This window comes from Eucalyptus grandis, chromosome 2 (assembly GCF_016545825.1).
Source record: "Eucalyptus grandis isolate ANBG69807.140 chromosome 2, ASM1654582v1, whole genome shotgun sequence".
NCBI lineage: Eukaryota > Viridiplantae > Streptophyta > Magnoliopsida > Myrtales > Myrtaceae > Eucalyptus > Eucalyptus grandis.
The window spans coordinates 12,664,782-12,691,479 of NC_052613.1; the positions used below are offsets into that span (position 1 = coordinate 12,664,782).

General features: G+C 38.3%; 2 pseudogenes; one reads left to right on the plus strand and one right to left on the minus strand.

Annotated features, from left to right (window-relative positions):
* Positions 1-20,122: 20,122 nt before the first annotated feature.
* On the minus strand, positions 20,123-23,630 carry LOC108953941 (annotated as a pseudogene).
* Positions 23,631-24,958: 1,328 nt separating this feature from the next.
* Positions 24,959-26,336, plus strand: LOC120289609 (annotated as a pseudogene).
* The last annotated feature ends 362 nt before the right edge of the window (positions 26,337-26,698 follow it).

A 26,698-nucleotide genomic window follows, 5' to 3' on the forward strand; every position in this document is an offset into this window, starting at 1 on the left:
TAAATTTTACAAACAAACATATCTTAAAAATTTACATTTTATTGCACGTGGCGCAGTTTTTCTGGGATTTGTGGCTACAACTTCTACCGTAGAACGGAGCTTAGAGAGGGAGCAAAGATTATCGTCTACCGTAAAATTCGACCAAATCTGATTCGATGACTCCATGACCGTACACTGATTGGAAAATTTCAGCCTTTTTCGACTGTGACTACGCAAACAGTTAAAAAATTTCAAATCTTTAACGGTGGCTACGTGGATGATTTGGCTTTTTTTTTTTATTAAAAAAAAGGAAATTTATAGCACTTGAAACTTTTCATTTGCCTCAAGAGTTCTCATATGATCTTTTAAAGATTTTTCAATGTTTGAGTTTTAGTTTAAATTTGGTGGGAAAGGTCAAAAAATTATTGACTTTCTAGAAGCCAGAACAAAGAAAGTCATGCATAGACACACGTATCTCCACACCTCTTTGATCCTTGTAATTTTTCTAATAATTTTTTTTTATGATTAATATTATGAAAAACTCCAAATCGGTATACATGTAACAAATTTATCTCGAACTGATACATTTGCGATAAATTTATTCTCTATTAGTTTTCATTAAATTTTACAAATAAAATAACTAAGTTAGATGGCATGTGACAATTGGCGAATATATTAGTTTGAAGTTTTACTTTCTATATAATTATCATAAATATATAAGTTAACTCGATCTAACAAAAATTGTGGAAGGGTAAATTTATTAGAATTTTTAGTCTTTTATGAGCAACTCAAGAAAGAGAGTAACCATTGAGATTTGCTCTAGTAGCCACTCTTGCAACATGGAAGGAGGAGGTGAGAAGTTCGAATTCTCATATTTTTAGAAAGATTGGGTTGGGAACGATTTAGTTTTAAATGTAGATTTCAACTCTCATGTCCTGTAAGGAGTCGGGATAAAAATCTGAGAGTAAGAGTTAGAAGTAGAAGTAGAATACGACTAACCAAAAAAAAGAAAAAAAAAAAAGAAAGAGAGTTGCGTGGTTGACTGGGATTATTCTATTTTCATTGTGAGTGGGTGAAAGCGAAACACCTGTCAACATTGATGGAGACTTCAGAAAAAATGGAGTATGAGCAGAGCAGCCATTATGGAATGGGATAGACTAAGGACAACTCAAATATTGTTTGAAAGTCCGGAGATATCATTATATTGTCAAGACAATTTGTCCATTATTCACATTCGATGTATCTAATATCGCCAATTACATGAAAACTATTTGGAATTAAGGCTATTTGTGCAAATAAAAAGGTTGCACTTAATGATTTAAAAGGTTTGCTGGATGTCTTATCGACTTTCAAAGAGCCAAGTCTCCATATCGATTGCTTGGTTACAACCAAACTAACAGAAAAAGAAGAAAAGAAAATTGTCCGAAAAGGTGAATCTAATATTCTTTTTCAAGACAAATTAATCAATTAATGAAGTTTCTGACGATTGTGGAATTTGGACTCTACTATCCATTAGGGTCTAAGAAGCCAAATCCAAGACGTAATCATGGCAAAATGAAAGTAGTCGAAAAAACTATTGTCGTTAGAAAAACGAAATGGAGGGGGAAAATAAAATGAAAGAAAAGACTTTTATTTAGTAGGCCAATGATATAAAAAAGTTATTACACGAGAAGAGTTGAACAAAAGCTTGTTGCTTCATTCTAGATAAATAAATAATGACACAAATAGTTCATAAACTTTATCTCAATATAATATGATCCCTGAACATATAATCTATTCAGTTTGATCAATGAACTTTTCTTAATGTGTAATGCGATCCTTGAATATATAATTTCTTCAATTTGGTCCATGAACTTTATTCTAATGTTCAATATACTTTTGAACTTTATCCTAATATTCAATATGGTCCATGAACTTTACTCTAATGTTCAATATGGTTCTTAAACTTTTAATTTTTGCAATATAATTTTTAAACTTTGATATTTATTTAATTTAGCCCTCGAACTATATGAAAATGTTCAGTATTATGTTTCCATTAATTCAAGTTCAAGACAACATTGAATATTTTCATATAATCCTAAAACTAAATTGAGCATGTATCAAAAATCCATAGACCATATTTAACAAATTAAAATTAGAAAGACCGCATTGCATATTAAGTCAAAAGTTATGGATCATTTACGTTATTTTTCCTTAGATAAATATCGATGGGAGGAAGACTTGGGATTGTCTTTCTCGCACTTTCACACATTACTCTCGCTCTCCCATGGAGACATACAAGATCAAAAAGTCTTTGCCTGCCCTCCTTTTCGTCCATAAATGCATGAAGCTAGACCACTCACTTAACAATCACCTCTCTCTCTCTCTCTCTCTCTCGCTTGAGACCGAAATGATGACGATTCTCTGCTCAACTTGACCTCTCTCCATCGTGCTTGTCCTTCCGTGCACTACTAATTTAGGACATATTTGGTAACCATCCTTTTTTTTTTTGGTTCTTTCATCCTCCAAAACAGGAAAAAAAAAAAACAAAAAAAAATCATTTAATAACGTCAATTAATTTTTCTATTTTTTTGAGGAAAGTGGCTATGGAATATATTTGGAATAGAAAGAATAAGTAAAAAAAATCTACTTCTTTGTTCCTAGTAAGAGAAATGAAAAAAAAAGTATTTCTAAACAGAAATTGTTCTCAAGAACAGAAATATTACTAAAAAAATCCTTAGTTGTTGCCGCCACTCTTTTGCCTAGTGACGAAGGTGAAAAATAAATAAAGATAGAAATCCACCAATTTGACAAACAAGTTCAAATTCCCGTGAAATTAGTCCCTTCGGATGGCACCAACTTCTCGACATCGGTACTTACCTTTCACCACAAAAAAAAAAAAAAAAAAAAAAAAAACTTCTCGACATCAGCCAAGTTGGTGCCATGATTGGGCATTCCGGATTAGAGAAAGGTTGTGATGGGTTTTTCTATGTGTTGCTGGGCCTAAGTAGGCCCACCCGCCCATGTTGGGCCTAAAAACCCGGCCCGCAGGTTAAGGGCCCACGGAGGAAGGGTTGAGATGTGAAAGGGTACATGAGGGGTTACGTCTTTTGGAAGAGGCGTTTTTACATTGAGGGGTTACGTTTTTTGAATGAGACGTTATAAGAGATAGGAAAAAAAAACGTACCTTTATGAACGTTTTCAGAAAACACTCCCTTCCCCAAAAAACGAAAGAACAGTATGCTCTCAACAGAATTTTCTCCTCCTGGAAAGAACAGTACATTCCTTGGTAGAATAGGATTGTGATTCTTCCTCGAACTTCAACATTAGTGTTTAATCTGTGAAAGACAAGGTACGTTCGACTTCGTAATGTACTTTTTGATCGGTGATACATGTGTTTCCTAGGCTCGCCTTCCGCATTCACATTCGTTTTAGGGATTTGATTGAGTATCAGATCGGTTTTAGGGAATCCTTTAATCCCAACAAGTTGCAACGATCAGGGTTCGAATTGTGAATTGTGAATTGTGCTCAGAAGCGAAAATATCATTTCCCTGGTGAAATAATGTAGTACAACAGAAATCGCAGTTTAATAGACAAAGCTTCAGGGAAGGTGCTAATTTTTTATCCTTCTTGATGAAGGCATTATAGGTTTTGCATCGGTTCAATTTCATCATACGCTTAAGAGACATTTACGAAAGAATGTCGTAGATGTGCACCTATATAACACAAACTAATGCGTACAAGAAACTAGCGTGTTTACTTTGACCTGTTATGTACATATCAGGGACTCAAAAATGAGAGAGCAAGAGAGCAAAAAACGTCTACCGTTGTTTTCAACCACACAAATACGGAAAAAAATTCACTTCCTAATGAACTTTAGCTGCAACTCCTCAAGGCCTATCAATCTCCCATTGCATAACGCAAACATTGGCTCATTCCCTATCTTTAGCTTTATAAAGAGATTTCTTTTCAAATATTCTAACACTCTCCCTCATGTATAAATTGGACTTTAGCCTAAACCTAAAACATCCAAATATTCAATTGGACTGTATAATATTGGGATGCATTGGTGAGACGTCTTTGCATCTCAAAAATATATGGTAATGTGCAGCTAGTTTTTGGAACCTAGTTTTAGGAAATTAAAGGATAGATTCTGATGATGCTGGTTCTATTATGATTGTTGGTTGTCTCTAGAGCTCTTTTCAAATATTTTAACACTCCCCCTCACACAAAAATTGGAATTTAGCCTAAACCTAAAACATCCAAATATGCAACTGGGGTGTATAATATTGGGATGTGTTGATGAGACGTCTTTGCATCTAGAAAATACACGGATTGTCCAGCTAGTTTTTGGAACCTAGTTTTAGGAAATTAGAGGATAGATTTTTTATGACGCTGGTTATATTATAATTGTCGGTTGTCTCGTTTCACTTTGAACTCATTCTAAAGCTCATGCTTGCCATTCAATTTTGTAATAACGAGCCAGCCCAAGCCCATGTTCTAATAACCACCTTTACAGCCCATGTTTGCTAAAGCCCGACCCCGACCCATTTTTGTTGAAATCAATGAACCCAGCGGACAAAAGTCACCAAACCAGGAAATGAAGGGAGCTTGTCCGTGAAGAAGGGAAAAGGAAAAAGAGAGGATCGACAAAAAATTTGCGGGTAGCCGTTTCGAACGTGCTGACAAGCCGTATCAACTCCGGATTGCAACACTTGGTAAGTATCCAAACCTATTACTCGTCTAATAGGAGTAATTTTCAAAGTAAGGTTGTAAATTCAAAATTCTGTCGATTTTGAACGGCAGTGTTCAATGGAAGAGTCATAGAGCTGTGGATTTATATGAAAATGATAGTTCAAGGCGGAGCCGTAGGTTTTGACAAAAATTAATTCCAAAATATAGTTTGATCGGAACGAATTTATGAATGTTTCACGTGTAAGTTACGCGTAACATCATAACAATGATAAATGTTCGCTATAAACACATTTTTTCGTGAGCATGTAACAGTCTTTCTATTGGTGAATAAGTGTAATTTATTCAAGTCGTTTGTCAGAGTAGTGTATTACTCGGATTTTAGTATTATTTTTTCGATTAATTGATAGAAATACATGTGTTAGCTCGAGTAATCTTCATAAAATGGTTTTAAGCTTCTCCAAGTAAGTGGTATTATCTTTTCTTTGAGTTTGTAAACTCATATTTTGAAAGTGATATGGTTTAATTATATTATGAGTTAAGAAATAACATTTTTAGTTGCTCATTCCCTTCGTCTTACTAGGTTCTTCAATGAGCCGCAAGTAGAGCAAGAGTATACATTATTATGAGGATATTTTGAAGGTGGGATTTTTGGATATGAGTTGTTTATATCTAAGATGAGCTTGAGTTTAATTGTTAGATGGGGACAAATGTATCTTTTGATGGATTATAGAAACGTTGATATTGTAACCAAATGACTCTTCAATCAAATATATATGGATGTATATATTTCGATAATAGGTTGATGATGGTTATGCATGAGGTTACGTCTTTGGGTGGAAGGACGAGCATGTCATTGCCTCCATACATGTACAGTTGAGGGCATGACAGATTTCAAGCTTCTTCCATTGATGGAAACATGCTTATTGTTAGGCTGAACGATAGGTCAATAATATGATTGAAGTTGATGAGGACAAGCAAACAGAGGCAGAATCCAAGACCATCTAGGTCAGTAAAGGCTATCTTCTTAATCTTACCATGTAATATTTTCCTAGATGTAGTATTGTTAAATTGAATTCAAATCTTTCTATAGACTTAGTCTTGGTGAGTTTTCACGTCAAATGAGACCCGGACCTTCAAATGACCCCGTGGAAAGGAAATTGTATGCCAACTTGCAGTTTGGGAAAAGAAAAGCTTCGAAAGATGCTACGGAGTCCATCCTAGCTGCAAGAGATCCAAGTGGTGATAGTGATAACGATGAGGATTTAGAAAGCAAAACGAGGCTATCCTGTAAAGAAGATAGTAATTACTCCACCTATCACTTTAACAATTAAGGGAAAACAGAGATAACCATTGGAAAAGTTCTAGTTTTTGGGTCATCAAAAGGACAAAGGACAACCTAGACCGCTGAATTTAGGGTTACTCCTTCCAGAAGATAAATCCCCTTGTCTGCTGGGATGGAAAAACAATAGGGATTCTTCATTTCCCTAAATCACCGGAAGAGAGGTCCGCTTATTCAATGAGTGTCCAATGTGTCGGCCTAGTGAGGCTTGATACAATAGCTAATATCTTATGTTGCTAGTTTTAATTTTCTTATTGCAGATCTTTTGTCATTTTTACTGATTTGTTACTCCATAATCAAATTGAAATGAGTGTCCATAGCTCAAAACAAGCTATCAACAAAATACCCAGGGAAACAATTAGGCTTCAGAGCCGAAAATACTTGGACCAACTCTAGTCAAAATACCTGATTTTACGGAAGGTGGTTTGAAAACAACTCTCCCTCTTCTCCAAGCTCATGGACGATTGCGAGGCAAATTTTGCGCATCAGTATAACATAACGATGCCTCTTTATAAAAGCTCTTGGTGAGCTTTAGAGGCGAGTACTTGAGGTAGGTTTTGCACAGAAGTGCCTTCTACTCTTTCTGGAGCTTTTGATGCTAGGAAGTCATCACTAAATCAACATCAATTCCCTGCCGAAACTCATTATTCAAGTACTAGTGCTCCTACTTCAGTTGGCAGAGCCACCAAAGTCACTGCCGTTGTGGCAGCTCTTACGGTTGGAGAAGACATTCAAGGCGGTACTAGCCCAGAGCAAATGGTTGTTGTCTCCATACTGAAGGAAGGCATGTAGTTGGTTCAACTAGTGAGGAGCGTGACAACAAAATTTGAACAGTAATATCCGATCTCTTTGAAATTTTTAAAATGAAGAGTCCAAACAAAGTTATTGTGCATCGGTTCCATCTGCTGGTTTGAAACAGTTTCTGATGAATGGGTTGTTGAACTTGTTAAAGACCATCTATCGTAGTTCTTCCAAGGTTGCAACAGACACTCCCTGGTCTTTCTACCTGCTTTCTCTCTAATGGCATTCCTTATACTGAGGCCAAAAACACCTTTCATTCCAGGATGTTTGTTTAAAAGTAAATTCTGTATTTGTATTAATGTTGGAGTAGTGTCTACCGCCTTGCATTTGAAATCAAAGACCTTCAATTGTTGGCTCTTTTTTGATGCGATTATTGACTGTAGAATGTCTACTCTCTTTACAAAGGACGATAGGAGTTGGATTACTGAACACGGGGAATCTAAAGATCGCCATGCTGAAAACCAAACCAAATTTTTGTGCATGTCTTCAATACCTGCATGCCAAATTTCATTGGCAGTGGCTAGTGTTGAGGTTTCTTTTGAATGAACAGGCTTTAATGGAAAAGCTGGAGACCCATGATATAATTATAATATATGCTATCTATCTTTGGCAGGGTAATGATAGTGATTACTAGTTCTTGAACTTTTTTTCCACCGTTCAATGTGCCTATGTCATCTTTGAAATTTCAATTTGGTTCAATTTGGTAATTGATTTTGTTTAATAAGCAATGTTACCCCAAAACTATTAGTTGACTCGATTAGGTTTCCAAGCTATTTTAAAATATTCAACTGACATCTTTCTTCTATCAATGAAACGGTTCTAAATCAAGACAACACCTCCCATTCATTACAAACATGCCATCTTATACCTTCCCCCATTTAAGCTTCTTTTGTTTTACGAAAAATAACTGATTTGGAGAAAAAAATGTTTTCCATTATCAATAATAATTTATGTCTAATATTTCATGACTGATAAAGATACTTTTGTTCATCTATTTTCTTATGAGAATAAAAATTAATTTTAGGTAAATATTTTCCAAAACTGTCATTTTCTACAAAATAAAATGAATCTTAATTTGGGGCCCATTTGAGCTCATTCTTATAATTTAACTTTTTTTCTAAAGAAAAATTTGAAAACATGTTTCAGACAAATTTCTCTCTTTTCACTAGCTAAAACCGTGTCTGCAATTCACTGAGTTCTTTATCTACGTTAGGAAATTTAGGTCGATCAATCATTACATGCAAAGTTTCACATTGATCTAAATTTTCAAGATCAATCATTACTTGCAAAATTTGAAATATGTTCTTAGGATTTTTTTCCAAGTTAATCTTTCTCACCATACTCACAAGAATTCTAGAGAAAGAAGCTCTTGGAGAGAAGCTCCAAAAAGCTCTAAATTTTCAATTACTCGTAAGATGATATAAATGAGGGAAGGGACCCATATATACAAGTATTCCCCTAATCATAACCATATATACATCTTCCCATCCACCAATTACTTGCATTAATTACAAGAATTCTCCAAAATAATGTACATCTCCCCATATTGGCCGCCCTAAGAATATTAAAGAGTACACAAGTAGGAGACTCACTCGGCCTTCTTGGATCACCCATGATCCTTCTTACACTGAAAACCTTCAGGCCATGCCGCAATGAAGTATGCTACATTTATGTATTGAGGACATCCCGTAAGGGATTGATCTGATCAATCCAAGCACACCCAGACGCGTTCTTCATCAAAATGTTATCATGGCCCGAATTTGTATTATTTAGATTAGAAAAAACCCAAGCTTATTTATGCACTCAAGTAGAAAGTGATGATCACGAAAGAATGGGGAGAGCATTCTAGAGGAAAGCCAAAAACCCTAAGATTTTAATGTTGACTTCATGTGGTGTTTTGCCACGTACACTTGCGAAGCTGCCTGGTTATGGACATGGAATTCTATGAGATGATTGGTTGTGTTAGCAAGCAAAATCCTTTTTTAGCAACCCTAAAGGAGAATCTTGAGAGATTATGAGGGCAAAAAGTAGGGAAACTGACACAAATAATTCATAAATTTTGGCTCAATATATAATGCCGTCATTGGACTTTTAATTCATTCTATGCGGTTCATGAACTATTCATATATGTTCAATTTAGTTCCTGAGCTTTCAATTTGTTCAATCTAGTCCCCAATTTTCCATATCAAAGTTAAATTAGTCCTTCCACTATTCATATTTTTTCATAATTACAGTATTACTCACAAAATACATTTTTATTTCATTCCATTTCATAAATCAACAAAAAAACTAGTTCTCTTTAAGTATATTTTAACTTATGATTCTAAGATATTAAAAAGACAACCTCATTTAGAGTTAGATTATATTCAAATTCATTTTATTTCAAAAATAAATGTTTCATAAGAATATTTAATAATTATATTAATTTATCTATAGATGCCCGTACTTATATTAGTCTAAATATTATTCTTAATTTTTTAGATAGATAATTTTTTTTTTTAATTTTTTATGTTTGTTTGCTTTCTCATTTAAATATAGTTAAATATGTGTAGGAAATTATAATAGTAAGAACATCCACCCTAAATGACTGTAAAAAAGGTTCTACTTTGACTATTATAGAGATCAAAAGCTAAAATATATTTAAATGGAATTATCGCAAGATTTAAAAAGATCACAAAGTGAAAAAGGTAATCAAGAGACAGCCATAGTTTTTGTTGATTTTAGGATATGGGCGGAAATAAAAAGATATTCTAATATCCAAGCAATAGTATAATTATGAAAATATTGACTTTTTATTGAAAGTTTGGGGATTAGATTGAACATTTAGGAATTGTTCGAAAACTGTCACATCCACAGGGACCACAACCAAGGGGATGTGATGCCCTAGGTGCATCGTTGACCATTGTCTTTTTGATTTATCTTGTTTTTTATGAGAATGCGGAAACGTGTACAATAATAAACACCCAGATAACACAACAAATAAGTAGCCAAGAGAACACTTCACAAAGCACATTTCTCCTATATTGCGTTAGTATATTTACAAGCCCTAATCTACGGGCCCTTTCTTTATATGTATAATCCCGAGCTCCTCTAAAGAGGCTGCAGCTCCAAAATTGGTATTCCCTTCACCGCATACGTACCCTACAAGTTGGTTACAACCCCATCGAGCGTGGACCCACCGGTCGGCCCCTGCATCCGTCAAAACCTCTAAGAGGCCCCACAAGGTCACCATCGAACCATACATACCAATCCACATAGCAACAGGGGACCCAATCATCTAGGCCCTCTTCAGCCCATACAGTAGAGACACATCTACAATAGGTAGTATTGTTCTCTACGTTGATAATGTCAGCAACGGACACTTCCATAGAGATAAGCAAATCATGACGAGGAAGAGGTGGAGTATCCATGCCTACAAGTTCGAAAAACAATGGAGTGAGTGGAGAACTCAGTAAGTAAAATTGCTAATCCTCAATAAAAGGACAACTCATCATCAAATGTACCATCTAAACATCATTCGCACTAATGCATTGATGGTAGATTAATAGCAATTCTATTGCTATACCTCGACTATATGCATGTGATCAATTCCGGCTTACCATCTATGCATGTCCTACCTTCAGCTTATTAACAAGCATATCAAACCACGCATAGCAACATGTACCAAAAGTTCATTGACTATCTCAAATAATTCTTTCTGGCTCAACTGAGGCCAAGCATCATCACCAAGCAACATCCCAATTAACAACCCTTCCTTGGGGGCCCTCCCGTTTCCCTTACAAGGCATTGCCCACTCTCGGTAGCATCCCTAAACTCTCCCCGAGGCATCCCGTTGACATGGGGCATCCCATTCTCATTAATGAGGCATTGTCACCATCTCAAATGGCAATTAGTCTTATCTTTCATTTAGGTGATCACATGTCATGCATCATACAAGCCAATTCATTATCTTTCATCTTAGCCAATGCAAACAAAGCCTGAGGGCATGCTCATGTAAGTGTATGTATGTCATGACCTATAACATCATAACTATACTAATATGCCGAGTGCGGCACGTGACTCGCGGCTTGAACCAACACACCTGGTCGCCGATCCGAAGCTGAGTGAGGCTCAAATCAACAAACCTTAATGCCAATCCAAGGCTAAGTGAGGCTCGAACCATCACACCTCAATGCCTATCCCAAAGCCAAGCAAGACTCGTCTGTGACTCATGGCCTGATCATATTTATGAATACAAGACATGAACAAACCATACAAAATACTCATCATCATACACACAACTAATCGTGGGTGAGCACACATCCAAATTCAATAACACAACACATCACCCCAGCTAAAGGTTAGGGATTCTACTTACAGTCGATGAAGTAGCGGCGGTTGGTCAAGAAGTAGCCGAGCGACAAGGGCAAACAACAAGTAAGGGCCAAGAGAAGGAGAGAGGGCGCAAGAGGAAAAAAGGGAGAGAGATGAGCCAAAGGTGGTGAGAATGGAGAGGTGATGCCCTATTTATACGCCTTTCCTCATTTATTGGCCTTAACAAGTGGCCAACTAGGCTCTCTTTTAGCAACATAGCCAGTTTAATGGTGTGGCACTCTAAAGCTCTAAGGAAATGATTAAAGACCTTTGTTTATTTTCCTTATTGGTCAACTTAAGCTACTAAGTCACCCTATAATCATGACTTAGCCTTTGTTGTTCTCCAAGTCAAATCTTCTAGCAATCATTACCAAATCTCCTCTTTGCCACCTAAGTTCGTGAGTCATGCCTTCATTAAATGCCTAAGATTTGGGTATCATTGCTTTGGTCATAAGTTTCTTGCTACTGAAGTAGCATTAATCATGACCAAATCCTCCTCTTGCCACCTAAGTGGGTTATTCATCCTCTTCATTTAATAATTAACATCCAAAGAACATAATGCAAGCTTGAGGAGGAAGCCGATGTCAACACCAACATTATCGGACGAGAGCTTCTCGTGTTCATCCATGATCAACTACACTATTTAGACTGAGGTTTGTGGCTAACTCACAACCGAACATGGCTGGACGTGGTCGATCCTAACTGGTGTGGCCAAGTCCACGGCCAAGACTGGTAAGCGCATGGCCAGAATTGACTAGGTGCATGGTCAAGCTCATGGCCAGGCAGTAGAATCGTTGAATTGATCCGAAATCGATCTGTGACCAATTCGGTGATCCATCACAAACAATCCATGGTCAATTCATGATTGATCCATGGTCGAGCATGGACTCTCGGTTGTCATGTAATTACGTGGGATCAATCGATTGACGACCAATACACAAATCACGAGATTGATTCATAGTCACCTACGCCGGTACATGATCAAGTGAAAATCACCCATGACCGATGCATGACCACGCGAGATCTATCCATGATCATCCATCAATCCATTATGGTGCATGACCGTCCCATGGCCAACCTTTATGATCGAGCGACTGATATGTGGCTAGATAGCTCTATTTGACTTGTGTGATCGATGATCAATTCACTACCAATCCATGGTTGATCTTTAGATTGGACCTTGGCCAATCCTCGCCTGTCCTTCCGATCGGGCAGATCGATCCATAATCGGTCCCCACTATTGGTGCATCGATCCCATAGCCATTTCTCATTATTGATACTTGGGCTAAAACCGTGGATGTCACAAGAACCATACTGAACAAATTAAAAATTAAGGGGATAATTACACTAAAAGTCTTAAAACTTATTATGAAAGTGCAAATAAATTCTAAATCTTTCAAAAAGTATAATTAAATCTTAAAACTTATTATGAAAGTATAATCAGTCATAAACTTTCAAAATGCATAATCATGTCCTAAAATTTGTTACAAAAATGCAATTGCGTCATAAATATTTTAAAAAGTGCAATCAATTGAAGTGTTTAATTGGTCCAATTTGACAAGTTTTAAAAACAAAACGAGACTCCATGCTAGAGAAGGAAACAAAATCAAAAGCTCACAAATGCACCGCGCCCAACTTTAAACGTCTTACGCGTGAGCATTTGGCACACCAAAGCGAATGTGGCTCTTGTTCCCTGACGAGGAGCTGTAGATGAGTGACTTGATGAAGCTGACGGCCCGCCACCAAGCGTCTCCCTGCAGGACCAACCGCAACACCCCCATTTCCTCCCTACTCGCGAAGTAAGCCGAGCGCTCGGCATTGCTCAGCCACTGGATCTCCACTTTGTTGGCGGCCGCTGATCATGTAGACGAGTGCATCACTCGCTGTCATAGCAGCTCGGAGAGAGTAAGAGTCGAGTGAGGTCTCGACAAAAATGCAACAGAAGAAGAGGAGCATTGTTTTGGGCCCGTTTCGCTCTGGAAACGACATCCTATGGCTTAGTTAGGCTACTTAGTGGGCCAAGCGAGGCCACTATGAAAGGTTGGGCCCACTGTTTATTATTATTATTATTATTATTATTATTATTATTATTATTATTATTATTATTATTATTATTATTATTATTATTATTATTATTATTATTATTATTATTATTACTACCTAATAATAATGCTGCTCAAACTGGTGGAAACATGGTTAGATCGATCCGTTAAGATCGCGCTCGAGGTCCATTGGCCCACTTCTCGTCCTAGGTCACTACCATGTAGGGGTGAGCATGGTCCGGCTGGTCCGGGCCACCCCTTAACCCCGAGACCAACTCGACATGGTGTCGGTCCTCAATTTTTACGACCGAGGACCGACCCTATTGAGCCTAGGACCAAGGACTGGACCGACCCAATGGGTTCGGTCCGGTTCCAAGGTCAACCCGAGACCGATTGATAATTTTTTTCGTCTTATTTTTTATACTCCCTAAAAAGCAAACCTATAAATTCAAATTACACATCCATTGACAATGTGGCATTGTGCAACTAAAGTATAAATACCAATACATATTTAGCAAATTTAAGATGACACAATAATAGAAATTTTGTACCTGCTAACCGCTCATCGAGATATGGGACAAGATGGAAAGTTCTTGTTGTGGCACCCTCGAACAGCTAAGGTCGCCACAGCTACCAATCGCTTCTCCTTATGAATACCAGTTACATCTCTTAGCGAAAGCACCATAGTTCATAGACACATTTGTTTTTATAAGAGTTTAGCACAGCTCATAGCGAAATTAAAGACCAGTCTCACCATCCCTCTACTCTCTTAATGATGGTACAATGCACACTTACTACACATCGAAGGAAAACATAAGTCGAGCCACTTTTATTTACATCTTTAGGATGGACATCTTGGGTCAGTACAACCAAAAAGAAAAGCCAAGACTTTTAGCTAAACTTGGCAACAGCTCAAAAGAGATCTCGACCCCTATATCGATCATGTATAACCCTCCATCTACAAGTGTCGGCTATATCCAAAAAAGGTTAGCTCCCTCTCCTCACGCGGGCCATCACACCCATCTAGGTGCACCGGGCAGTGGTGGCGGCAACATCCCCCGCATCACTCCGTCACGGAGGACATGGATAGACAAGAGCTCTTGGACAACCGGGCCCCTAGCCAGGCCCACATCATACATAACCAGAGCCCGAACCCGTACGAACGTCAAACCAGGGATGGTGACATTATCAAGCTCCATACAATCGACCTTCACGTCAGGTGGAAGACCGTAAAAGGTACCCCGCGTGATTGGAGCGAGAGGCATCTGTCTAATCTGAAATGTTGGTCCCCAAAGGGGTGAGTACAACCACTCAACAAGTAAAGGATCTATAAACTACTCAATGCATCAAACATAACAATTATAACATCATAGTAGACTACATATCATTCATGCATATACCATCATGCCATAGGTGCATATACAACCATGCACTCGTCATCAAGCATTCGTGCATATCCATGCCTTATGTGCACATACCACCATGCACTCATCATATTATATCATACGGCCATGCATACATATCACCATACCATGCATGATTCAATTTCCGCTTTTTATCTTTCAATTGGATCACCACAATTTTTCTTTCTCGGGACCAATAATTTGCATCCCACATTTTATTGCTTGCACCCAACCTAGCGTCACAAGGAACCTTCGGCACACACCTCCCGGCATCCGGCACACATCTCCGGCATCCCGAAACTCCCGAGGACATCCGACACACGCACCTGTGCATCCAAGACCCACCTCCGGGCATCCCAACACTACCGAGACATCGTCGGCTCACACCTCCAACGGTATCCTCATTTATCATAATTCATATCCACATTTGTGCCTCAATATCAACATGGCATATGATGTAATGGCAACAAGGTCAATTTCAGCTTTTGAAATTCGCACAATCCAGCTTGCACAGTTTTAGAAAACATTTTCATTAAATATCCAATGACATTCAAAAATTATGAAATTCAAACATGTGATAGTCAAGACATAAGGGCAGATACTTCATGAAGAACACTACACCAAAATATTCCCATATAGCTCAATACAGAACACACATCACAGCACTACTAATTCTGTCAGTTCCAATTGCACAGTTTTTGAAACATTTTTGGTTAAATAGGCAAATGAACTTCAAAATTACAAAATTTGAATATGTTGTAGTCAAGACATAAAAAAAAGATATTTCATGCAGAAAAATTTTCCAAAAAAATCTCTTACAAAACGGTATAGACCACGCATTACAACATTATCAAGTCAGAACACATCAGATTACACAGTTTTAGAAACATTTTCGATTAAGTACCCAAATGACCTTCAAAAAATTATTAAATTCAACTATGTGATAGCAAAGACCATAAGGTAAATACTTCATGAAGACATCAAAGTCATATTCGTCCTAGGTAATGAAATATAGGCGGTTGAAACTTCTGTTCCCAGTACCGAAATTTCCAGATCTAACCATCTCCGAAAGACTAAGATTTCACCTACCTATTCTTGTTTTTTTTTTCTCTAAATTTTTTATATGTTAAACCTCAGGATTTCCTTTACATCTTTTGTTGAGAAATCAAAGAGAAATTTCAACAAAAAGATTGCCTTACAGTTCATGCATTCATCAAGGGTAGTTACCGAAATCTCCAGATTCAGTCTTTCCAAAGAATAAAGGTTTCACCCACTTATACTTGTTTGTTTTATCCCCAATATGAGTATGTTATACTCCAAGAAGTCCTTAACAACTTTAATTCAGAATTCAAAGCCAAAATCCAACTCGAACATCACATGCAAGCCACTAGAACATCCAAGGTCGAGCTGTTTTCTCAAGAACAGTTTACTATTCTAGAACACCACTCTTAAAACTTCAATTTTTCACATCCTAAACATCCGAAATTTGTTACCATTGAATCACATACACTAGGCACAACATGCAAGAGTAGATCAAGGATCCCACTTGCCTCTAAACCGAGCAAGCAACGAGCACAACGGCGACGGACGATGGACGCATGGCGGACGGTCGACAAATGGTCCTCCTCCTTCCTCTCTTCTCTTCTTCATTTCTTCCTTTCTTTCTTCTCTTTCTCTCCTCTCTTTCTCTCTCAGACAAACCCTTCTCTCTCCCTCTCTTTCTCGCTTAAACCGGCCATCATTTCCCCTAATTTTCTTCCCCTCCATCATTAGCCATCATTAGATCATGCATGGAGGACACTTGGCCATCACCTTGTGACAAATGGGGGAGGCATGCAACTGGATCCCTCCCCTCCTTTACACGTCAACAGCCCCTCATGGGCTTGGGCCAGCCATGGGCCAATGACAGCTCTCCTCCTTGGGCTTCGTGGGCCGGCCAAGAATGGGGTGAGGCTATGGGCTGGTTTGGGCTTTAAATGTCCAGCCCATCCTCATCCTAATAATCCACATAATTCTTAATTATTTAAACACTTAATTGGAATTTATAATTCACAAAACTTTGTGACCTAATTTAATGAATTCCAATCCATAATTCACATGGCCAAAATAGAATTTTCCTATCAAATAATTACCCACCAATAGCTTGGCCAAAAATCTCAATGCAAGACGTGAATTAGAGCACCTCTAAGGATTGACAAGAAATTCTAGGAGGCCACACTTTTAATCATCTATCTTTAATATTCATAACACTATATGCAAAAGCGTTTTCCTGCATTTGATCATGTAGAGTCCACTCAACCAAAAAATGAGCTTCACACCACTTGACTAGCAAATCACCGTAGCAACTGCAGTACTACTCTACTCTTCAAAAACTTCTATCATTTGACACAAATTGAAAAGCAAAGTGTAGCTGAAATTCATTAGTAAAATACAATTAAACCATAAAAAGTTCAAAATACTTAATATAAACCATGAATATATAACTTCACATCTTGTTAATTCACTTGAACTTCTAAACACCTGAAAACAAAACAAACGACACATAATTAATACTCAACAAAAGCTTTAAATTAAAATTACTATTAGTGCTATTGATAGAATATCTCAATATAATATAATATAACAGACATTTTACTTAGGTTTAAATATATAAAAGAATTATAAATAATATAATATACAGGGTTGGTCCAGGGTTGGACCAGGTTGGACCGACCCAAAACTCTTAGGATCGAGGATCAACCCGCACAAATGTTGGTCCTGGAATTTGAGAACCAAGGACCAACCCCAGTCCCCTTGGGAACCGGACCATGATCGGCAAGGTTGGGCCAGTCCCGAGGGTCGGTCTAGGGTCGATCTTAGACCGCTGCTCACCCCTACCACCATGTTGTAGTTGTCAACCCAAATTGCAATTGCAAAACGATGTTAAGAGTGTATTTATATATAAAGGCAGTAAGCGGGATTGATTTAACTAAATTAATTCGATTGGAGTAATGGTTGGAATTTTGGTATTTATTTATTTTTCTTTTAATGAAAGAAAAAAGAGCCCTTGGTTTAATTTTCTTTTCTATTTTCTATTTTTAAGAGAAGGAGGTTTAATTAATTGAAAACTTTTAAGAATTTATAAGATTTGGTTCAGTTTCATACACGCCTCTCATAATTTTCTCAAACAGAATAAATCATTTCGGCTAAAATTTGCAAAACAATCAGATCAGTCTTTAAAAGTGAAAACAACTAGAAATCTGTCCTGAGTGAGAGGCATTTATTTGCTTTTCTTGGGCTTGTTTCTTGAATCCGTAGCAAGGCATTAGCCTCTTGAGATGACCCCTCTTCAATTCTCTGTTAAAACCGTAGCTTCCCTGAATGAATGGAGTGCGGCAAGAGAGCTTGGATTCATTGTCACTTCACTAGTGCGTTCGCCTACCCTGAGAAGAAACTCGAGTTTTGGCGAGGCTTTACGTAACTGGTCGCAGCTCGGATTCATGACCACCATCAAGAGAGTGCAAGATAGGAGCAAGAACAAGAGGGTCCACGGTCTCGAAATCGCCATCGATGAGAGGGCCATTGCAGTGATGCGTGAGCTACTCGGCTTCACAAGGGAAAAGAGGTTGGTAACCGATCAGCTCACGTGCTTTTGACGAGAAATCGTGATGCCTGAGAAGCTGACGAGACTCCTGTTGAAGCATATTGGCGTTTTCTACGTCTCTGAGAGGGGGACTTGACAGGAACTTATGAAGATGCGGAGCTGATTCAGAAATCTCCGCTGGTTATTTGGAAGGAAAAGGTCCTAAACCTTATTGGTTAGAGAGGGAGGAGGAAAAAGAAACTTTTACGGACTGATCGGACATGGAAGATAATGACGTGCTCAAGGTTAGCTCTGAGGATGAAGATGCAGCTTGACCAGTAGGAACCATCAGTGAATTGGAGGATATTGCAGGTGGAGACAGCTCCTTCATGGATATTGCGAAACTGACAAAGCAGACAAGCCTCATAATTCGATTTAAGGTCAAATGCTCTTCTTCGAGCTGTCAAGATAACTTGCTTTTTCAGTCTTTTTCTTCAAAGGTTCAAAGTTTTGGGCATCTGCTGTATAGATTTAATTAGACAAACTCCCATTTACATCTGTAAACTAAACCAATTGCGGACTGATCCAGCTCATTCCTCATTTGTCCTAAATATTGCCCCTTGAACTCCTGAAATCAATGATTCCTAAAGAATGTGCACATAATTTTTTAGGCAACTCTCAGGTCACCAACAAGGACCTCAGAAGCAGTCTATGTGCAATGGCCAGTTCAATCTCAGTTATCAGTCCAACTTAATAAGTACTGCAAACCTAGTCTCCTATTCTGAAGATGAACTTGCCACCCTGCATATGAATCTCAAATGTTGGGTCAAAGAGATGATTTGGCGGTGGCTATCATGGAGAACAAAGCCTATCTGCCACTACGATGATCAACACTCTTATTATTGCAGCAGTTACATATCGTCTCAAGCCTGATGGAGTCCTATGACCATTCAATAGCATGCCTGTGTGACTAAGTTCTTAACAGCATATAAGGTTGTCTTATTTAAATTCGATTGGCTTAAGATAAATCGCAGCAGCAGAAAGGATACTTCAGCCGCAACCTAGCGATATATTTTGCATTTGATACACAAAGGTGACATTGTAGTTGAAAAACCTTTTCAGGTAAACATCACAGTAAGAGAAAGTATTTCATGTCATTAATGGATGGTTTGTTGTCAAGCACACGAAACTTAGGGACATCCATGACAAGGGAGACAAAAGTGTCAACTGCAGAGAAAGGAAATGAACAAGTAGGGGACATCCATGATTGGAAGTGACTCTGAAGGTGATGATGGACAGATGTCACCCTGCATATCGAATATTAGGAAGCAAAAGAAGACAGAGGAAGCTGTCAATACGATAACTAATATCAAATTGCAGATTAACAAGCACTTCGCCTGGCCTTCCTGGTTGGAGAGACTTCTGTAGTCCTTCGCGTCAGCGATGCCTCCTGGTGTTATCTAAAAACCTTGTGTCTGTCAAGTACAACATATGTGGAATATCTCAATCTCATCGTATTGACAGACCAGCTCTTGCTAAATTTTCTGACAAAATTGAGTGATGGTCTTGATAGATGTGCATCATCTATGTAACAGTACAGCCAATAATAATATACCAGTCCTATTGCTATCTTATTAGGTTCCGCCAGTATAGCTGTTCAGAATTTGATTTGATATAATATTAATAGACATAAGGCATCCTCCAAATAATTCATATTGAAGCAATTGGATGAGGAAAATTCTCGATATCCACTTCTTTTTGTTTAATTCCTCTGCACAAAATTCACATACAACGTGTTCATGGATCTCCCGGCAACATCAAGTATACTGTGAGTATCTTGCTTAAATCAGGTCTCCACCAATCCCTACGTAGACACAGTATCAACTTTCTCACAGATTTTGATATAGACTTCTAGATATTTTATATAGTCTCTGCAGTATGATGTGATAAGTTTCAATAAATTATATAACTAGAGGAAGATCTGGCGCAAAAAGGATATAGCTTCAGCTTTGGGTAGGTTGGGGGCATCAAACAACTTGCAGACATGCTTGCTCCCCTGACTTTCCTAAACATCAACCTAATTGTGGCTGTACGAGCCAGAACATGCCTGCCTGCAAGTTTCACTGGGTCTGATGACACACCTCCGCATGGATCAGCTAAGACTGAAACAAATAAATCAAAGACAGTCATATAAAAAAAAAAAACTTTTCTTGTCATGGACTGCAGCTACTGTATGCATCACCAGTTTACACCAAACAGCTGGTTCTTGAGATTTACAAGAATTCGTATGAGCTTTGTGCAGTCCCCAAAATGCTATTTGTCAGTGTGCAACCATCAAAGGGATAAATTGGATAAGAACTTTGAATGGATGCAGGACTATGTGGGAGAAATGAGATGTGATGCAGTGCCTTGATTGGTCATGTACACTGCCACGTTAGATTCCTCAGCTATCTTAACTAAAAGTGAGAGCATTTGTGCCAATTTTCACTGCAATCCGGAATTCGTTAGTGTCAAACCAGATAAGCTGCAGAATAACAACTCACGTGATTTGATGGTTTCAACGTGGCGCTCTGCAAGTTCTCTTCCAGTAAAATCCACTTGCAAGAGAGCGATCACCGAATCCACAATCTGAAAAAGGCACTCACCATACGTCAACCATCCACACCTCAGAAAATCTGTAGGGTTTGATTCTTGAGCAGTGTCTCACCAGTAATTTGAATGGTTCTTCAGACATTTTGGCAGCCAAAATCAAGAAGCAAGTTGTCCTGATGCTCACAAGTAGAGGGACGGGCATATGTGATCTTCAAATTCATGGAAAAACTAGATTACAGCAAGTACACTAGCCAGAAAAGTAAGAGTTGCCACCGGTATAGAAAGCATTGCTTACATTATCTAGGACTGCATCAGGATCCATGCCAAATCTCTCGGCAATTGGCACGATTCAATCAGGGCAACTGAAGGTGTACTAAGTTAACAAAGTGCACATGCGCTTACATGGAGAGACAACATTTATGAAACACAAGCAGCTCTGTCGAGGTCAAGAAAAATACAGGCAGATTATCATAGGACACAAAGTTCCTTCTATGTCGATATAAGCGACCTTGCCATTTCCTCCTCTCATGTGAGTTGGCAGCTGAAAATTTTTACGAACATGGAATGCACAAGCCATTAATAGAACGATTGAAAAAAGGGGTATATACTGTTGTAGGATTTGCAAATAAAGTAGAGTATCTTCAAGCATCAGATTCAACTAATGATCAATCCAACTCAGAGTCTGACAATAATTAAGGCTTTTACTCGGTTATGACACAGTACAAACTCTTCTGGCCTTTTCCTGCTTGGTTTGAGCCACTGTATATGCGTTTCAGTACACTGACTGCAGATTACAGAAAATGAGATTGCCATACTTCCAGAATCACCTAATACGCATGTTCTGATGCCAAGATTGCCCACATCTTTATTCTTTGTAGAAATTCAATCATTATGTTACCATATGGCATTGTTTATCTGAACGAAAAATGCAACAGAAGTTAACGACAGAAACCTAATATGCAATTCAGCCCAACCTGAGTAGTAACACACAGGGTATGTGCAAGCTGTGTTTTCCCAGACCTGAAGTGACATTAGCAGCATTTTCTGAGAAAGCCAACTAACAAAAGCAACTAAAAGTTCGTCCAAGGTAATGTCTTGGGAATGTGATCTTCACCCAGATTTGCCAAATGCTTCCGTAGTTGCCAGAGTTTCAATACCACCTGTTTAACATCGCCAAGCCAGTGAAATTTGTTTTTGTTGAAATGCATGAAGAATAAGACACACGGTCTTCAAAAGAAAGTTCATTACCGGCTAAAAGCTCCTCAAGGGCTTGGCTTCCAGTTGTGATGCGAACAGCCAACTTTCTCTGGAAATAAAGACATTAAAGTACTTCGAGCAACACAAATGCTAATTTGCAGGCTTTGTTTCAAGGGTTAATAACTCATTGAGGTATTCCGAAGATGCTTACAGAAGTTCAAATTGATTGGAGCCACCATCTCAGGTCAAGAAGAATTTAAGCTCTAGCCACTATTTTTTCAGCTTCTACGCATATCTTGTCAACTTTTGCCTCAGATAATCCTTTTATTCCAGTTAAGTGCTACCCCCCCCAAAAAAAAAAAAAATCAAATCACTTGGCCAAATAAGAATACGTTCCCCAACTTGAATCCCAGGACTAAAGATCAGATATGCCTTCTTTGTATGCATCATCAAGCCATTGCAAGTCTAGATTCCTGCATCCTGGAGCTTTTTCACATCTCCAGCATTTATTCCTTGAGAAATAACCGCAAACAAAGCAAAGGAAGAAGTTCAGAGAAAGAAAATGAGAACACCTCGCCATCGTGTTAAACTTTATGTTTTCCGGTGAATGTAGAATGTCAAAGTGTTCCAATAGTGACTATTGACAAATTCAGCTTAGGAGATTCGTTATTAATCCATCCGTGCCATAAATAAGTGGAAAATAGATGTTCCGATGGTGCAATTACCATGTGACATAACATAACAAAGGCCGAATCGCTCTTGTATAATTTAGAAGACAGACGTCAAACAGGTGAATTAGACATATTGTATTCAAGTAGTAGCGGAAATTACTCCTCGTCAATTAAGATCGAGATACTGTTCGATCTTAGTCTTTGATTTTCTCTTCACATTATTCTTCACTTTGCTGGATTTCAGCGAACCAGAATCATCCTCCAACAAAGACTCGAGCCTAACCATCGCATTAAACTCTTTGTTTTCTGGTGAATGTAGAATGTCAGGACAAAAGCATTTCCTAGATCATTATAGACAATCTAGCGTTCCAACAGTGATTATTGATGAATTAATTAATCCAGCTATGTCACGAATACACGGAAAATAAGACATCCAATGGTGCAATTCCAAGGTCACGTAACATAACGAAGTCTGGAATTGCTCTTGCATGATGAGAAGACAAAAACTAAAAACTAAAAACTATTGCACGCGCAGGAAATCACGGCGAGTTCGAGAGAAAGGTCGAGATGTACATCACGATAATCACAGCCGTAGCTTCATCGAACCATTTGCATCTTAATTTTAACTTCAGAACAGGGATAAAAAAATCACGATAATCATCTGAGAATCAAAGGACGCACCGAAACTCATTACGAAAGCGATCAGATGAACACAGAGCGGTTGCCTACACTCTGTTTTGCCGTAACTTACGTTTGTTTGTCGATCGTTTCGAGCAGGTCTTCTGCTTCGTCGTCGACGTCCTCTCTTTCCACGATCTTCTGCTCTTCGGCTCTGAACATCAACGAGCGAACGCGAGACGAAACTCAGAATCATCGTGGCCGGCGATCGCGCTGCGGAAAAGGACATGAACTGAAATCAAGGGGAGATCGCGAAACTCAGTTGAGAGACGAAAGCATCTTCGACGGCGATGGAGTTGCAGGAGAAGAGACTTTCGAATTTTTTCTGCGGATTTTGGAAACGATCGGAAAATGGAGGGAATCTTACATAGAGAGAGAGAGAGAGAGAGAGAGAGCGGGAAGCAGGGAAGAATGGCTCTCGGCTTATTTTTTCTTTTCTTTTTTTTTTTTTTTAAAGAAAAAAGAGGTTTGACTTAGTTTCGTTATTCTGAGTTAGATCCTTATAAATTGAGGTTTAATAGATCTGTTTTAAGAATTTGTCAGATACACTGCTAAAGAGGGAGAGGAAAATATTGGTTTGATTTTTTTTTTTTCGCATTAAATAACTCAGTTTTTTTTTTCATTTAGCTTGGTTTTGTATTCTTCTTAATCCCGATCAGCTTATAATTTTCTTAAATTACACTACATTAAGTTCTTCTTAGAAAAGGAAAATAATCGATCTAACTAGCTTTAATTGCATTATGTTCAAACTCCATTCTTATTGCTCATAGAATCATGAAAATATCAATGAACAATTGAGTGATTCGAAATGGCTAGTAAGAGCTTTCTTGTGACTGGTGTGATTGTACCATATTTAGCTCGGCATACATCCTAAAATTTGTAACTTGGTGATTCAGCAAAAGGTGATGAAGATGGAGCATATGTTTTCTTTTGTTGAACATGGAGCACATTTAATTTTATTTAATATCAAACCTTTTTTACTCCAATTTACAAAAATAGGCAAATCATACTTAAAATGTAGAACTATTAGTAATCTCCGACATATTTTTCCTAAAAAAAATGTTTTTTTATATAAGTTTTTAAGCATATGTATAATGAGAGGAGACATTTAGGTCTCTATGAATTACAAGGTACAATGTTTGGTTTTTGGTTTCGATATGGTTTGATTTTTTTTTCACTAAACTTTATTATGATTTTGAATCGGATTTTTGATGTAATCTCAAACGCCTCAATTTTATAATTAAAAAAAAAACACAAGAATATCGCCATTTATAAAACCCTCGAGCTCTTTTAATTATTTAAATCAAAATATCATCTCTCACACTACCAAGGATGCAAAAACCAAAATGACAAGCCCTCTCATCTCTACCGCGGCTACTGTCGGTTCCCTCTTCTTCGCACCTCGCTTCTTCTTCTTCTTCTTCTTCGTTCTCCGCACAAACCCCGCCTGAAATCCCAGCCAGCTTCTGTCGAGTGATCCAAGAGAGGTGGTAATCGCGCATTTACGGCGATCTTCTCGAATGTTTTTGTCTTGGGCTCTTGTTGTTCCCAATTCCATTGCACGTAAGCCGTTTGATGTTTGTCCTGCACGAGAGGTATTTGCTTTTCTTGGGCTTGTTTCTTGAATTTGGAGCGATGCATTACCAACTTGACATGAGCCATCTTCAAATCATTGGTAAAACCGCAGCTTCCTCGAATGAATGGAGCGCGGCAAGAGAGTTTGGTTGCTTTGTCACCTTGCTAGTGCGTTTCCCTACCCTGAGAAGAAACTGGAGTTTTGGCGAGATTTTTACTTAACTAGTCGCAGCATAGATTCATGACCACCAGCAAGAGAGTGCAAGATAGGAGCAAGGACAACTGGAGTTTTAGTGAGATTTTGATGGAAATGTTGAAGAAGGAACCCGAGATGATAATCTTTGTGAGGTCGCTGGATCTATACCCAGGCCAAACGGTATAGTGGATTTTATTCGGAAGTCACCAAAACTGTTTGAGTTGTATAGGGATCAGAAGGCGGTATTGTGGTTTGGAATTGACTAAAGAAGCTGAAGACTTGTTAGAGGAAGATCAGAGGAAGAGGAGAGATTGATTAGTGGACACTCTGGCATGGCTGTTGAATACATGACTAGGAGGTTGATGATGTCAGTCGATAAATGGCTTCCTGTGGATAAAATTGCTCATTTCAGGAGAGAGTTTGGTTTGCCAGCTGATTTTAGGAGCAAATGGGTACACAAGTATCCGCAGCACTTCAAAGTGGTCAAATCTCCAGATGAAGTTGATTATCTCAAGCTCATAGAGCGGAATCCTGCTTGGGCTATCACAGAGTTGGAGAAACCCATATTGGGGGTATCAGAATTTGCCTTTCACACTCCAGGGTTGCTTTCCCTACTTTCCCCTTGAAGTTTCCTGCCAGTTATAAGGTGTATAGATCAGGAGGGAAAATTGAGCACTTTCAGAAAAGGTCTTACTTATCTCCTTTTGCTTATGCATGTGGCCTTCAAGCTGGATTGAAAGAATTCAATAAGAGAGCCATTGTAGCAATGCACGAGTTACTTAGCTTCACAATGGAAAAGAGGTTGGTAACCGATCACCTCATGCACTTTCCACAAGAATTTGCAATGCCTCAGAAGCTGATGAGACTCCTGTTGAAACATTATGGCGTTTTCTATGTCTCTGAGAGGGGAAAGAGGTTTAGTGTGTTCTTGACAGGAGCTTATGAAGGTGCAGAGCTGATTCAGAAATGTCCGCTGGTTATTTGGAAGGAAAAGGCCCTAAGCCTTATTGGTCATACAGGGAGGAAGAAAAAGAAACTTTTATGGACTTATCAAATATGGAAGATAATGATTTTCTAGAGGGTAGCTCTGAGGATGGAGGCATTGCTATGCAGCTTAACCAAATAGAAGCCATCAGTGGATTGGAGGATATTGCAGTTGGAGACAGCTCCTTCATGGATATACATGAAATTGACAATAAATACAAGCCTCATGATTCATTTTAAGGTCATAAGTTCTTATTCAAGTCGTCGAGATAACTTGCTTTCCAGTCTTCTTCTTCACAAGTTCAATGTTTCGAGTTTTTGTGCAGATTTAACTAGACAAACTCCGCTTACATCTATAAACCAAGTTAACTAATAGCGGACTGATCCATCTCATTCCTTGTTAGTCCTAAACATTGGCACCGAAACTCCTGAAATCAATGCTTCAGAAAGAATGTGCGGATAATGCTTTTGGCAACTCTCAGCTCGCCTTGATGCCAGCAAGGACATCAGAAGCAATCTATTTACGGTGACTGGTTCATTCTCAGTTATTGGTCTGACTTAATGAGTGCGGCTATACTAATCTGCTATTCTGAAGATGAACTTGCCACACTGCATTTGAATCTCAATTGTTGGGTCAAAGAGATGATTGGGT